Source organism: Lepidochelys olivacea (genome assembly GCF_965140295.1).
Source record: "Lepidochelys olivacea isolate rLepOli2 genome assembly, chromosome: 7".
Classification (NCBI taxonomy): Eukaryota; Metazoa; Chordata; order Testudines; family Cheloniidae; genus Lepidochelys; species Lepidochelys olivacea.
This window is the reverse complement of record NC_140417.1, coordinates 42517859-42531623: the sequence shown is the minus strand read 5'-3', so window position 1 is coordinate 42531623 and position 13765 is coordinate 42517859. Positions and strand designations below refer to the sequence as shown.

Genomic DNA, 13765 nt, shown 5'->3' with positions numbered 1-13765 from the left:
AATACTTCCCAAAACCTTGCACCCCACTTCCTGGACAAGGTTTGGTAAAAAGCCTCACCAATTTGCCTAGGTGACTACAGACCCAGACCCTTGGATCTTAAGAACAATGAACAATCCTCCCAACACTTGCACCCCCCCTTTCCTGGGAAATGTTGGATAAAAAGCCTCACCAATTTGCATAGGTGACCACAAACCCAAACCCTTGGATCTGAGAACAATGAAAAAGCATTCAGTGTTTTACAAGAAGACTTTTAATAAAAAATAGAAGTAAATAGAAATAAAGAAATCCCCCCTGTAAAATCAGGATGGTATATATCTTACAGGGTAATTAGATTCAAAAACATAGAGAACCCCTCTAGGCAAAACCTTAAGTTACAAAAAAGATACACAGACAGAAATAGTTATTCTATTCAGCACAATTCTTTTCTCAGCCATTTAAAGAAATCATAATCTAACACATACCTAGCTAGATTACTTACTAAAAGTTCTAAGACTCCATTCCTGTTCTGTCCCCGGCCAAGACGACTACAGACAGACACAGACCCTTTGTTTCTCTCCCCCCTCCCAGCTTTTGAAAGTATCTTGTCTCCTCATTGGTCATTTTGGTCAGGTGCCAGCGAGGTTACCTTTAGCTTCTTAACCCTTTACAGGTGAGAGGAGCTTTCCCCTGGCCAGGAGGGATTTCAAAGGGGTTTACCCTTCCCTTTATATTTATGACAGACCCAATGGCTGGATCCCATGTGCTTCTAAGCCCTCGGGGTTTGGGTACTGACTAGTCCACTCTTCCTCACTCTGCACCTCTCAGGTACACTTCCAGGTCCAGACCCAGTGTCTGACACCTTTCTTGGGCAGTGGGAACTCACAGTCTGGCTTCAGAACCTTAGACTCCAGAACGAATGCCCCAGCCCTCCTGAGCCTCCATTTGCTTATAGAAGCTCCCTCAGAATTCCACCTTGCTGTAGAGAACTCTGAGCTTCTTGATTAACCCCTCCAGACATCATTTGCATCCAGAATTCCACTGAAAAGGTGTTCACTTCAGACTATGATTGACAGCTGTACTGTACAGCCACACCAGAAAAGTGGTGTGTAATAGGCAATAGTGCATGGTAACCTTGGAGGTTCTGCCGTATTGCAATAGCACCTTTCACCTAGGAAGGTCTCACAGTACTTAACCTATTTAAAATGATACAAACTGTAGACAAGTTTTTTTGTCATTACTGAAATGAAGACTCACTCACCAAAGAGTGAGACATGTTGCCTATTTAACAGCATGCAGTAATATTACAGATGGCCTACAAAAAACTGCACCTCCTCAGTACAGTGCAGATGTATTAATATTTCAGACATTGTCACGTGTTGTATTACTAATACTCCTGTACTGCTCAGGTGTTATTTGGAAGACACTTACCCAAATACTGACTACCCATCCCACCTTTGTTTATCTTGTGGGATCAAAGGGAACAGCACTGCATTGTATGGGGTGAGGCAAGTGTAATGCCATCTGCCTGAATCACAAAGAGTTACATAATGCTGGTAGAAAAACAAAAACAAACGAGAGCAGTGCTCATGTGAACCACCTTTCTGAAAGTCTTAAGGCAAACATGAGATCTTCTTTCACATCAACATTATTATGGGATTTCCCCAGGCCTGTCCCTTATTTACTTAAGGCTTCAAGTAAAGTTCCCCCTCATGCTTCCCCATAAAATAATCTATTATGGTATGTCTCCTTTCAAACACACACTTCCTTTCTTCAGCTTTATCCGCTCACTTGAAAGAGTTTGTGCTACATCAAGGCAGTTAAAGCAACCAAGTAGAAAGACACACTTCCCTTTCTGCAACCAAACATGATTAAACTACAAATGAACCACAGTGTCAAAATGCTAAGGGTCTAGCTATAACTGACAAAGCAAGAATGTTCACTCCTTCCTTGTCTACCTCACTAACACAGATCCCATTCAGAGCAATAAGTATATTGTGCCAATATTATCCCTGGGGTAAGCCCCTTGAAGGTTAGAGAATTACAGCAGGGATGGATTTGGCTTAGTCGATACTAATGGCTGGCTGTTCCACTTTTCACTTCCCCCTTCTCTTCCTGCGAGCTAGGGAGTTTCAGGGCAAAATTCTCCTGTAGCAACAGATTTTTATCGATGTGTTATTATACTCCTTGCCATTCCTGCTTCTTGTTGTAGACAGAGAACTGGCTGTATTGTAGCTGAATGCTGTCCTGCATTGCTGAGCACTAGCAGCCCCTCTTCAGATTAATAGACATTGGTTTGTGGCTTTGCTGTTCCTGTATAGGAGTAAGGGCTCTGTCCCTTTTCTTGGGATCTCTCCTCTCCCTCAAGCTGATCCTAGGTCCACATTGGCACCTCATTGCCAATAAGTCTTCATTCTGTACACTCCCATATCACCCTGTCTGGGAGCTTAATGCTGTTTGAAAACATAACTGCATCCTAGTGATTGAATATCCCTATTGTATTAGATGAGGCCCTGTTGTGGCTTCCCACTGCCTTTTCTATTCCCTGGTGACAGCACTCCCAACCCTCATGGCCCAGTGAACTAGAGGGACGCCCCACAACAAGGTAGTCAACTCTACCAAACACTAGAGGTATCCTTTCTCTGATTCCTTTTGGATCATGGCCCGTTCTACCTGTGCTAGGTACACAAAACTTCTGAGAGCTGACATACATGCATGATCTCAGCACAGCCTACTTTTGCAAACTGACTAGAAGGGATGAATATAGATGGGTTAGCGTGAGAGAATCTATTTAAACTTTTCCTTAAACATGCAAAAAAAATAAGACGTACCAAATATTGAAAAAATCATAACTTAAGGTGGCCTTACTATAGGAGGGAGACCTTACCAAAGAAAAAGTCTGGGTGGTGTGACAAAGTTCCTCCTCTGCCTTGGTGGGTCCTGCGCTTATTGACAAATTTGCTTGCCGCAGAGATTCACGGCAGCCCTCAGCTTGGCCACTTTTGCTCGTGGCTCAAACCTGCCGGTCACTCAGCTAACCTCATCACTGGCCAGCATGGGGAAAAGAAAGGAGAACAATCCCTATGGTCTCTGCTGATCCACCATGTGAGTCAGGGAACAGCCCAGAGATCTTCCCCTCTGGTGGAACCCACAGTCCAGGTCAACTCCTCCTGTGTCTGATCAGGAGTTGGGAGGAACCCGGGCCTACCCTCTACTCCGGGTTCCAGCCCAGGGCCCTGTGGACTACAGCTGTCAAGAGTGCCTCCTGGAACAGCTGGAACTCCTGGGACTACTTCCCCATAGCCTCCTCCCAACACCTTCTTTATCCTCACCACAGGCTCTTCCTCCTGGTATCTGATCATGCTTGTACTCCTTCTCACTCCTAGCACCTCTTACTCCCAGCTCCTCACACACACACCACAAACTGAGGTGAAGTCCTTTTTAAACTCAGGTGCCCTGATTAGCCAGCCTGCCCTAATTGCTTCTAGCAGCTTCTTAATTGGCTCCAGATGTCCTAATTAGGCTGCCTGAGCGAATTTGTTCCAGCAAGTTCCTTCTTGTTCTGGAACTGCCCCTGTTACCTTACCCAGGGAAAATGGACCTGCTTAATCTGGGACTAATGCATCTGCCTTCTAAGGTGAGCGGCGGGGCAGGGCTTGCTCTCCTGTCTCAAAGGGCTGCAGCTCAGGGGCTCGCGTGGGGGTGACCGTCCGCAGCTCAGTCAAAATGCAGACTCCAGTGGCTCTCCTTGCTTCTCCAGCTCTGTTCCGCTGCTGTTCCAGGGCTCTGCAAAGGCCAGTTTCCATATCTGTACTGAGCAGGCCTGGGACTCAGACTGTACAGCTCTCTGGTGTTTCCCATCTACAGCTGGCTCACCGGGAGTTCCAGCCGAGCACTACCTCCAGGGATATTGATATTGCTCTAAGTTCATTGGTGCAGGTGCTGCCACAGTTGGGGTGGCTGGTTCAGGAGCAGGTATTGGAACCGTGTTTGGCAGCTTGATCATCAGCTATGCCAGGAATCCCTCTCTCAAGCAGCAGCTCTTCTCCTACGTCAGCCTGGGCTTTGACCTGTCCAAGGCCATGGTGCGCTTCTGTGTGATGGTGGCATTCCTCATCCTGTTTCCTATGTGACAGCCTCTGGGCCAACCCATGGCTTCCATCACTCTGTGTCCTGTCCGCTTTGAGTCTGTCTCCTTTACCAGAGCATTCCAGATTTATTATTGAACAAAAGCTTTCCTCCTAAACAAACAAAAAAAACCCAACACTCTCCTGTAGCCATCTGGCCTGACCCTGTCACAGTGAACATTGTTGTCATTAACTCTTGCTCTTCCCAGGCCAGAGGAATTGCACTATTTTTTCCATTAGAATTGGTGTCCAGACACTGCTTAGAGACTGTGAGGGGCACAAGCTCCTATTGACATCTTATACTGAACAGAAAACTAACAGGCTGTGTTTAGGGCCCTCCAGAATTCTTCCACTATCTCTAAGTCACTGTTTGTGTCCAAAGGAAGGCTTGATTCATTGAAAGAAATTTCATACTCACAATTTGATACCCCATTGGTTCACTCTTTGGGTTGCCATCAGAGGTGAAAGTAAGCCGGTATGGTATGGTACGGCATACCAGCAAGAGCCGGTACATGGCTGACCGTACTGGCAGGGAGCAGCTTCCCCAGGCCAGCAATTTAAAGGGCCCAGGGCTCCCAGCAGTGGCCAGAGCCCCGGGCCGTTTAAATCGCCACCAGAGCCCCGCTGCAGGAGCCCTGGGGTAGCGGTGGCAGCAGCTGGGAGCCCCAGGGCTCAGGCAGAAAATTAAAGGGCCCAGGGCTCCCGGCAGTGGCTGGAGCCCTGAGCCCTTTAAATCACCACCCGAGTCCCAGGGCTCCCGGCAGCTACCGTGGGGCTCTGGCAGTGATTTTAAGGGCCCAGGGTTCCCAGCCGCTGCTACAGCAGCCGGAGCCCCGGGCCCTTTAAATTGAGATTTAAAGGGCTTGCGGATTTAAAGGCCACGCCTCTTCTGGTTGAGGCCCTGACCCCTGTTCACGACTCCAGCATACCAGTAAATCCTTTAAGTTACTTTCACCCCTGGTTGCCATGGACCTAAGCCCTGCAGTGATGTATGCACTATTAACGCTTCTCTTCAGCATGGCATTGCTAGAAATCTAGAAACTCAGACCATTCTCTGCCTCACCCCCACTGTGAGAGTGTACTCCTTCTCTTTCCTAGCCCAAAACTCATACTCAGCTGTGATATCAACTAACATTCTGATCCTATCTAATCATGTACCTGTTCTTGTAGGCTTACTGTATATTTCAGTACATGGCTAAGCCTAGACTTTCCACTTCCTTCCTACCTAACACTGGATCTCTCAAAGGGCTTGTCTACACTGGTGCTTTACAGCGCTGAAACTTGCTGTGCTCAGGGGGAGTGTTTTTTCACACCCCTGAGCGAGAAAGTTGCAGCACTGTAAAGTACCAGTGTAGACAAGCCCTAGTCTCTTCCTGGAGACCAATGAAGCCACAGCCCCTTCCAGGACATCTTGTGGAAGTCACTTAAGTTCTTTCACAACAAAATAATGTCATTCACATCTAAGAGAATCTGGAACGATTGAAACAATAGGATTTGACCAAATGCCTAAGAGTAGATGAGTAGTGTGTATACCAACCTAACCCCCCGTGTAGACAGCACTATAATTGTGGCAGAGCTTCTCCTGTCAAGAAAGCCACTGCCTCTCGGGGAAGTGGATTAATTACGCTGACAGCTGTGCTAATGTACTGCTGTATGTGAAGAGAAGCCCCTAGCTTACAGCCCCAAGACTCTTTAGCCAATGGACCTAAAAGCTTGTGCACTCTCTCTCTCTCTCTCTCAATCTTTGTTTGCCTCTGCACTTCTATTCTTGTCTATCCTCAGGTTTCTCTGTGTTCCCTCTCACACCCACACACCTGGTCACAATACCCAATCGAACCCTCAGCCCACATAGTGCTAGTCTTTGGGCAGACTCTATTAGGCTTTGTTTTAGGTGTGGTCCCTTAACTGTCTCTTACATCTGTCTTAAATAGAGGACTTGTTCTCACATCTGTTTGAATGAGGTTTTAACTCAACCAATAACAACATTTCACCCGAGCTCATAACAACTTTCTGCTTGCTCCAGGCATTTTGGGAACCTAACATAAAAGCAGGCAGATTGCTTGTTGTCTGCTGCAGCAAACTAGCTCTTCAAATATTTGCCAGCAGGGACCCAAAGGAGAAGTATCACACCTCACAATTTAGCTCATACCCATTTCTTCTGCTTCTGACCCACCATATTTCACTGACACCACTCACTCTACCAAGGACTTCCATAGATTTTTAGTTGCCTCACCTTCCCCAGATACTGCAGTGGCCTCAAGCTCCTTGTGCCTGCCCATCATCCTGGAAGAAGCTTAGGGAGCAATTCAGAGCATGAAGTCCAGGACAACTCTTGGTTTCTCAGTGTGCTTTAATCCATAAGGTTGTTGGTTACTTGCCCTCATTACTGTGCATGTTTACAGGAGGCTTAAGAAGGATGTGTTGTACCTCTCACCCAGCAAGTCACCCTTAGCTTGATACTGCTAGTCTGGCAATAGCCTAGTTTATTCATTTAGTGCCCAATATTCTTTTTTCAATGCTAGCTATGAGATGCTGGCAAAATTATTTATGAAGAGACAAGAACCTTCTCCCGAGTCCCAGCCATTATCCAAAACAACCAAATTGGCTAGAGCTAGAACACTCTTTTTGTTCCCTAAAGGTTTGGACCAGACTCCAAATTCTGCCCTTCAGTGCATCATCTTAATGCAGAGGTCTCTGCCTTCATACACTGGGATTCTGGATAGTTCTTGTCAGGCTACAGGATGGTGATACTTTTTACATAATTTAGCCTACAGTAATCTGCTTTCACCAGCATACAGGCTTGTATGGCATTAAAGTGAGACAGTGAGCATAAATTACCGTAATGTACTAATGGCCTCCTAGCAGGAGGCACAGCCTCTATGGAGTTGATCTTCATGTGGCTTTACTGCACTGTTTGTTACATAACCTTCTGTGAAACTGTATTATATCTAGTTATCTTCTCTTTAGTTATTGGAAGAAAAGATAGGGATAGGGAGGAGAAAACAAGATTCTCTTGTGAAGTACATGATCAGGATGGAATCTGCTATTAAATCTGACTTACTGTGGGCAACTTTACAATAGCTTGAAACTCTTTACACCTTACTTTTCTTTTCTTCCAAGAAAGAAACTGTCTGCTCTTTTAAGACTGCCATCAATTGTGACTACTAATTACAGGTTTGTGTAATTGCCTTTCCTTATGAATAAAGTTATTTGCTTTTAAAGTGCCACTTACATGGTGTGCTTTCTTAATGTTCTACTGACATTCGATATACTGCCATTTGCAAAAAGAATTAGAGCTGTTTGGAGAAGTTACAGGTCTCTAAAGCTGATGTCTACAGGGGCAGAATTGCTAACAGTTACGTAATCGGTAATTATAAAGTTGATGATCGAAAACACTACCATATGAAAGTGGATAAAAAATAGTATTTTGTCCTAGGCATATACTAACAAATAAGCATATACTGTGTTCTGCTTCTTATTTAAATAATATGAACACTTAATGGATGGTCAAAACCAAACTACATTTCACTAAATTTGTTCATAGTGTCTTCTCTGAACCAGCATTATATTCAGTCATTTTTTTCACGTCTATGCTAGAAACAAACATCCTTAAAGACAAGCGACCTTAAGACATGCTGTTAAAAATTAACTCAGGTAACTGTATGCATGGGCAACTTGGAATGATTTACAGGGCTTTATCATATAATCAAGTGGAAGAGAATAAAATTTCCAAATAACTCAACTCAAGTACAAGTTAAATAAGTCTGACACAGCAACAGCTGTTAGTGCTGTTTTTAGTTTATAAACAACTAGTAAACAGACAGAAATATCTGCAGGAAAAGAAACTTTTAAGCTACTCATGGAGCATAACTCTTATACTGGTAAATGAAAATAATCACAATTCAAATCAGATAGTAAGACTGTGTTTATCTAATGGGGGAAGAGAGAATACCATCAGACCTGTGAACAATCAAAATGTACCAATATAGCTCAAATTTTGCATATTGAAAACTGTTACAAGCTTAACTACCACCCTGCATTTAAAACAAGTTAATCAAAAACTCTCACCTAAGACAAAGGGTATGTGAGCCCACACAGAAACTTGTAGAATAAATTAACTAAAAATTAGTGTCAATTCTGCTCCCATTTAACCTTTCTTGAAATCCCCATCCTCGTGAAAGGCAGCATAGGTAGAGCAATGGATTAGGACTCAAAAGAACAGTACTGTATTCCTAGCTGTCCCACTGATTTGCTGTGAGACCTTAAAATCACTTAATTGCCCTGTGCCTCAATTGCCTCCTCTGTAAAATGGGGATAATAAAACTTAGCTCTTTTTGTAAAGTGATATGAGACTTAGCGACAAAAAGTGCTATAGAAGTGGCAGGTGGTGTTCTGTGCTGTTCTTTTGGAAAGATAAAATTGATGTTGTAGCCTGACAATGCTTTTGTCTATGCTTTTTTGCTTAAAAATTGACTTAAGGAAATACTGACTGGTACATTAAACCAACAAAAAATAAAATGAATTCTAAAAGTGACTCTGAGTGAAATAGAAAAATGTGCACTAGTGTAGCGAGGCGGTGTGGTGCCCCACCACCCCGCAGAGGGAAGAACCTCCCCAGACACCAAAATGGGTGGAGCCAGTGGATCCTGTGCCCACCCCCCAGAGGTCAAGGCGCAGAACAGGAATTATAAAAGCCCAACCCCAGAGCTTACTTGGGCTGCTGCCGCCAGAGAGGCCAGATACCTGTGGCCTGATTCCAGCTTGGGAGACCCCGGCAATCCGCGGCTGACCCGAAGACTGGCCGACCCGGCCAATGCCGACCCGGCCACGGAGGAGCTGCCAAGCCTACCCGTTGCCAGCTACCCAGAGGAGCTGCCGAGCCTACCCCTTGCCAGCTACCTGGAGGAACCCATGGTGCTGGAACCTTCCGAGGATGCCACCCTGACCCAGGTACCCTACAAGGGGGAGTCCGGAAGTAGCCTGGGGACAGCCGACCTTAGTCTGGCTACAGCACTGCCAGAACCAATGTCAGTGTGTTGCGGCCAGGATCCCCACTGACGCAGCAGCGGGTCTTCTCCCACTGCTATGGCCCCAGGCTGGGACACAGTGGAGTGGGAGGGCCTGTGTCCTCACGGGTGGCAGTGTCCCCCTCTCCCTGGTCGCTCAAAGCCAGGGCCCGGGCTTATATCGAACTATTTGCTTAGTCCCTGCCTGAGGGCCTGAGCTTCTGGCTGTTTGTTTGGTGCCCTGCCCTGACCCAGGGCCCGGGCTTATATTGAACTATTTGCTCAGTCTGTCTGAGGGCCTGAGCCTGTGACGATTTGTTTGCTGCCTGCCCTGACCCAGGGCCTGGGCTTAAATTGTAATCTTGCGGGGCCCTGCCTGAAGGTCTGGGCCACAGACTGGGTATTCCCCAACCCAGCAGAGAGGGTATAGCAAGGCGATGTGGTGCCCCACCACTCTGCAGAGGGACAAGCCCCGGCCGAGTCCCCTTTCAACTAGCCACAGTACTTCATTCATATTGCAGAAGGAAAAACTGAAGTACATTTCCTGAACATGTGGACAACTAATCATAGGAAGAAAGGTCTTGACTTTTTGTAACCATCATTTTAAACATAATGTTTCTGTCTTAGGAAGTTAGTCTGTGGATTCCACATCCATATTTGGAAAACATCATAGGGGGTCCAGGATGGGATTGACAAAGTGATATGGGGCCAAACTTTTCTTTTCCAGTCATTATTTCAAATCTACTAGGGAAAAGATCCATATTACAAAAGCATCCACTACAACTGTTGCTAAGCAAAGAGGGCCAGGATTGTGTGGACCTGGAAACTAGAGTTGCTTTTAGGCATATGCTATTTTGGGGTAGTTTCCCATGTTATTGCCCATATATTACTGGTACCGTTGTATTAATACCTAGAGAATTTCAGTCTGTCTCTCTAGCCCAATTCATGAACTCTACATTTACTTTGTTATAACAATGTCAGCTTTGAGATTGAGATAAGAAAATAATAGGTGGAGTGGCAAAACATTTCAGTCCTTTTATGGGAGAGCGTGAACACATGGGAGGAACAGGATTCTTACAATCAATAGGCATCATATGGCAAGTGCCACAGCAACTTACCTTGAATATCAGAAAACTTGGGAGTTTGATTTATTATAAAATGACATTGATTATTGTCACCTTGCCTTTCTTCTGAACATTTGCAGTGAGGGTGGCAGAAAGTGTGTATTGCCTCCGTTCCCATCTGAAAAAGCACTACTTCATTATATGTCTTTCTTTGATTGAGGCTGTAGGCTTTTGTCTAATGAAAATGTATGTATACCTTTTCAAAACTAAAATGCAAACTTTCCTGATTTGTTAAACCAATGTGACTCTACCAGAAGGATTATAATCATTCTTGACACTTACTGTGTTCAGAATATTGTACCAATATCCACTAATCTCTACAACCTATATGATAAGTGACTAGCATTATCCCTGTTTGGGAATGGGAAAACTACTGAGGCACAGAGAGAATGAGTGATAGTCTCAAAAATGCATAATGTGTTGGATTCAATCAGAGCTGGGATTATGCCAGTCCTGTGATCAGATCCCTTTGGCTTATATGCATGATGACATAAAAGTACAGCTGGGATTTTCAAAAGTTCCTAAGGGAATTAGGCACACAACTAGCATTCATATCCCACTGAATTAGAATGCTAACTCCATTAGGCTCCTTTGAAAATCCCAGCCAATGTTCATAAGAACATTTCAGCTACAAGGCTTTCAGGAAATCTTCTTTAGGCATTTCTCATGACAAAGGCCTTTAGACTGAAAAATCCTTGCAGCATAAATTTAAGAAAAATCCCTTTTATGCAACCAGGACTCTAACTTAACATAATTGTTTACTTCAGCTACTTCACAGGGTTCTTCTAGTAACTAGGACAGGGGGATGAAGACTTGCAGTGAGAGACTCAGAGCATTTGTACCTACATTTCACATATTCCAGGAGTGGAGTTTCATATAAATCTTTATATTCTTAAACTGCCCTTGAGTTGCAGGGATATATGCTACTAATTGAAGTGTTGTATGCATATTGGTTCTGACATTAATGCATTGAAAGCAGTACACTGCACTACTTTTAGTGACTGCCACAGTACAGTGCAGAACATTGGCCTTCTGCTGAATTACAAAGCAATTTTGGGGGGAGCTTTTGCTGTAACTCAAACTAACTAAGCCAAACTATGTCAAATTTGGCAACAAAGAGTGATTCAACCTAAAAGATTACATTTTTCCAAAGTTATGAGTGACTGAAAAGAGAGGCTTTGCCTCTGATTCAGCAAAGCACTTAAACATATGCTTAAATCCATCCCTATTCAGCAACGTTGTTAATTACATGCTTAACTTGAAATAATTGCTTAAGTCCCATGGACCTCAACACCATTGTAGTTAAAAGTGCATGCAAGTGCTTTGCTGAGTGAGAACCTTTGTGCAGAAATGCCTCCTTTACTGCATGTCACTATTCAGTCTTGATGTCCTAGCTGTCACTTTTTAAAATAGTATTCTCAGTCTGGATGTTTTCACAGGAGTTATAAAACTTCCTAAGCACTACACAGTATATTGACGGCAACTGACAAGTAGAAAACACCAGTTCTTTACCATATCTAATATTTTTGGATTAGATTTGTATATCAAAGTTTTATGTCCTGTCTTTCATAAACCACTCTTTCATCCCAAAGACCCTTTCTTTTTATGTAGAGTCTTAAATCATTTTGTTCTCTGTCACAGGAGCTGGCCCCAGCAAGGCATTAGGCATCCAGCCCACCTGGGACAGGGCTAGTTAAGGAGAATGAGCCAACCCAGATCCAAAGTGGATAGTTAATTCAATAGGTAAGATACACCTCGGCCTAATGTGTAGGCTCAGTTAAGGAGAATGAGCCATCACAGGAAGGCTGGGTGCCTGATGCCCACTGGGGCCAGCCTTATGACATCCTCCAATGAATAGTGACAGCCTTGGGGTGGACCACTCTTGTTTCACAGTGCAAGTAATACTGCCTATAGGTTAGGACAGGAAATGAAGAATATTTATTCAAATTAAACTGCTGGTTGAACTGAGACTAAAATACAGATAAGCACAAGGGTTAACTCCCTAATCTTGCAAAAGTGGCATGGTATCTTTAATCACAGATGGTCAGGTCCCCTCCATGACATGACTGTAACCGAGCAAGCTGACCCTTAAAGAGAGAGGTGCTGCCTTCCCCCATAACTAGAAGCATGGGCCCTACTAAAACCTGACCACAGGGTCAAGTGACTGAATATGGATTGAGTGATGACAGGGTTACAAGACTCCTTCAGTAAGATCACCAGAAGCAGTACATGCTTGGGAATCTCTCAAGAGTAACTAAGGAAGAAGCCTGGAAAGAAGACCTGAAGAACAGCAGTGGCTATTTCTTTTCTCAAGAAAGAGGTTGAAAGGGTTTAGAACCTGGAAAGAGGCCTAAGAAAATGCCTGGTAAAAATCCCTTTAGGAAGGGGTGGTGTCTAGGTTAGAAATCTACAGGTTTGTAGTAGAAGCCGGGTAACCAAGGACTATATCTAAGCTCTGATGCCAAGGAGAATTAAAAGCTTGCATTTGGGAAAAGGACTGTCTGGCCTAGCACGCTTGCAGTGGTGTGGCCTGGTATATACAGCTGCTCTTTGTCCTAGAAGCCCTGGGGAGGGTCCTAGGAAATCCACACTTTCCTCTGCCACAAAGTGAAAGGGCTCAGCTCAAGAGCGTGTGCGGGATTTTTAGTCTGGTTTGAACTCTCATTTATCCCCAGAGGGGAATGCTTTTGATGTAGCTAGAGGGTGAAATCAAGCAAAGCATTTAACTGGCCTGAGGGAGACTGTGTACCGCAAGGGAAAACTGAGGTAGAGAAGGGGAGACTGAGGCATGGCAACTGAAAAGAGTTGGAGTGAGATGACCTTGTAACAAGGTCTCCTCAAATATTAGCCAGCAGCCATTTGAGCATCATAATTGATGTGAAAGAGGCAATGTAACAACCCCTTTTCATGTCATAGACAAGACAGAAATCAATCAGTCCTGTTTAAAAGTTTCCAATAGCTGCAATGGGAGTCTCTTACCTTGTCCTCACATACTGGAGGAGTGATCCCGGCATGCAGAAAACATCTATTCAATCTACTGGTCTGCCTATTTGAAACAGTTGCTGAACTGCCTACACCAGACAGTCCTTTTTGCCATTGTCCTAGTCCTCTTATCTGGACAAAGGGAATCATTGCTAATGGGTCTCCTATCCATGTATTATTTGAGAAATAAGTGGGAACAAATCTAAATGTGCCAGATCAACATGAGTGATTTCCTGAGTGGTATCTTTAGTTTGCTGTTCATGAAACTAGCCAGGGATGGTTTCATTTCAAAGAAGACAGCTGTCTTGACTGACTCAGATTGTTACTCTTAACCCACGCACAATGATTCTTTAGCTCTTTTCTATCATGTGTCTTACAGCTGCAACCATGAGATTTCATGCATGCCTGCAAAGAGTGAGGTACCTCCAGCTATAATTTAAATCTGGTCACAAGTAATATAGTCTGTTGCTACACCATGTGATATTTTCATCACTTCTGAAAGTAGTAGCTCTAGAATATTATGTAACAATCTTAAGGTTACATATGTAG

The 13765-nt window shown here is 44.3% G+C and overlaps 1 pseudogene across 1 annotated transcript; it reads left to right on the top strand.

The window, feature by feature from the left end:
• The first annotated feature begins 3669 nt into the window (after positions 1-3669).
• Positions 3670-4162, top strand: LOC311524320 (ATP synthase F(0) complex subunit C1, mitochondrial pseudogene; annotated as a pseudogene). Its single transcript has one exon. The product of its transcript is annotated as an ATP synthase F(0) complex subunit C1, mitochondrial pseudogene (transcript).
• The last annotated feature ends 9603 nt before the right edge of the window (positions 4163-13765 follow it).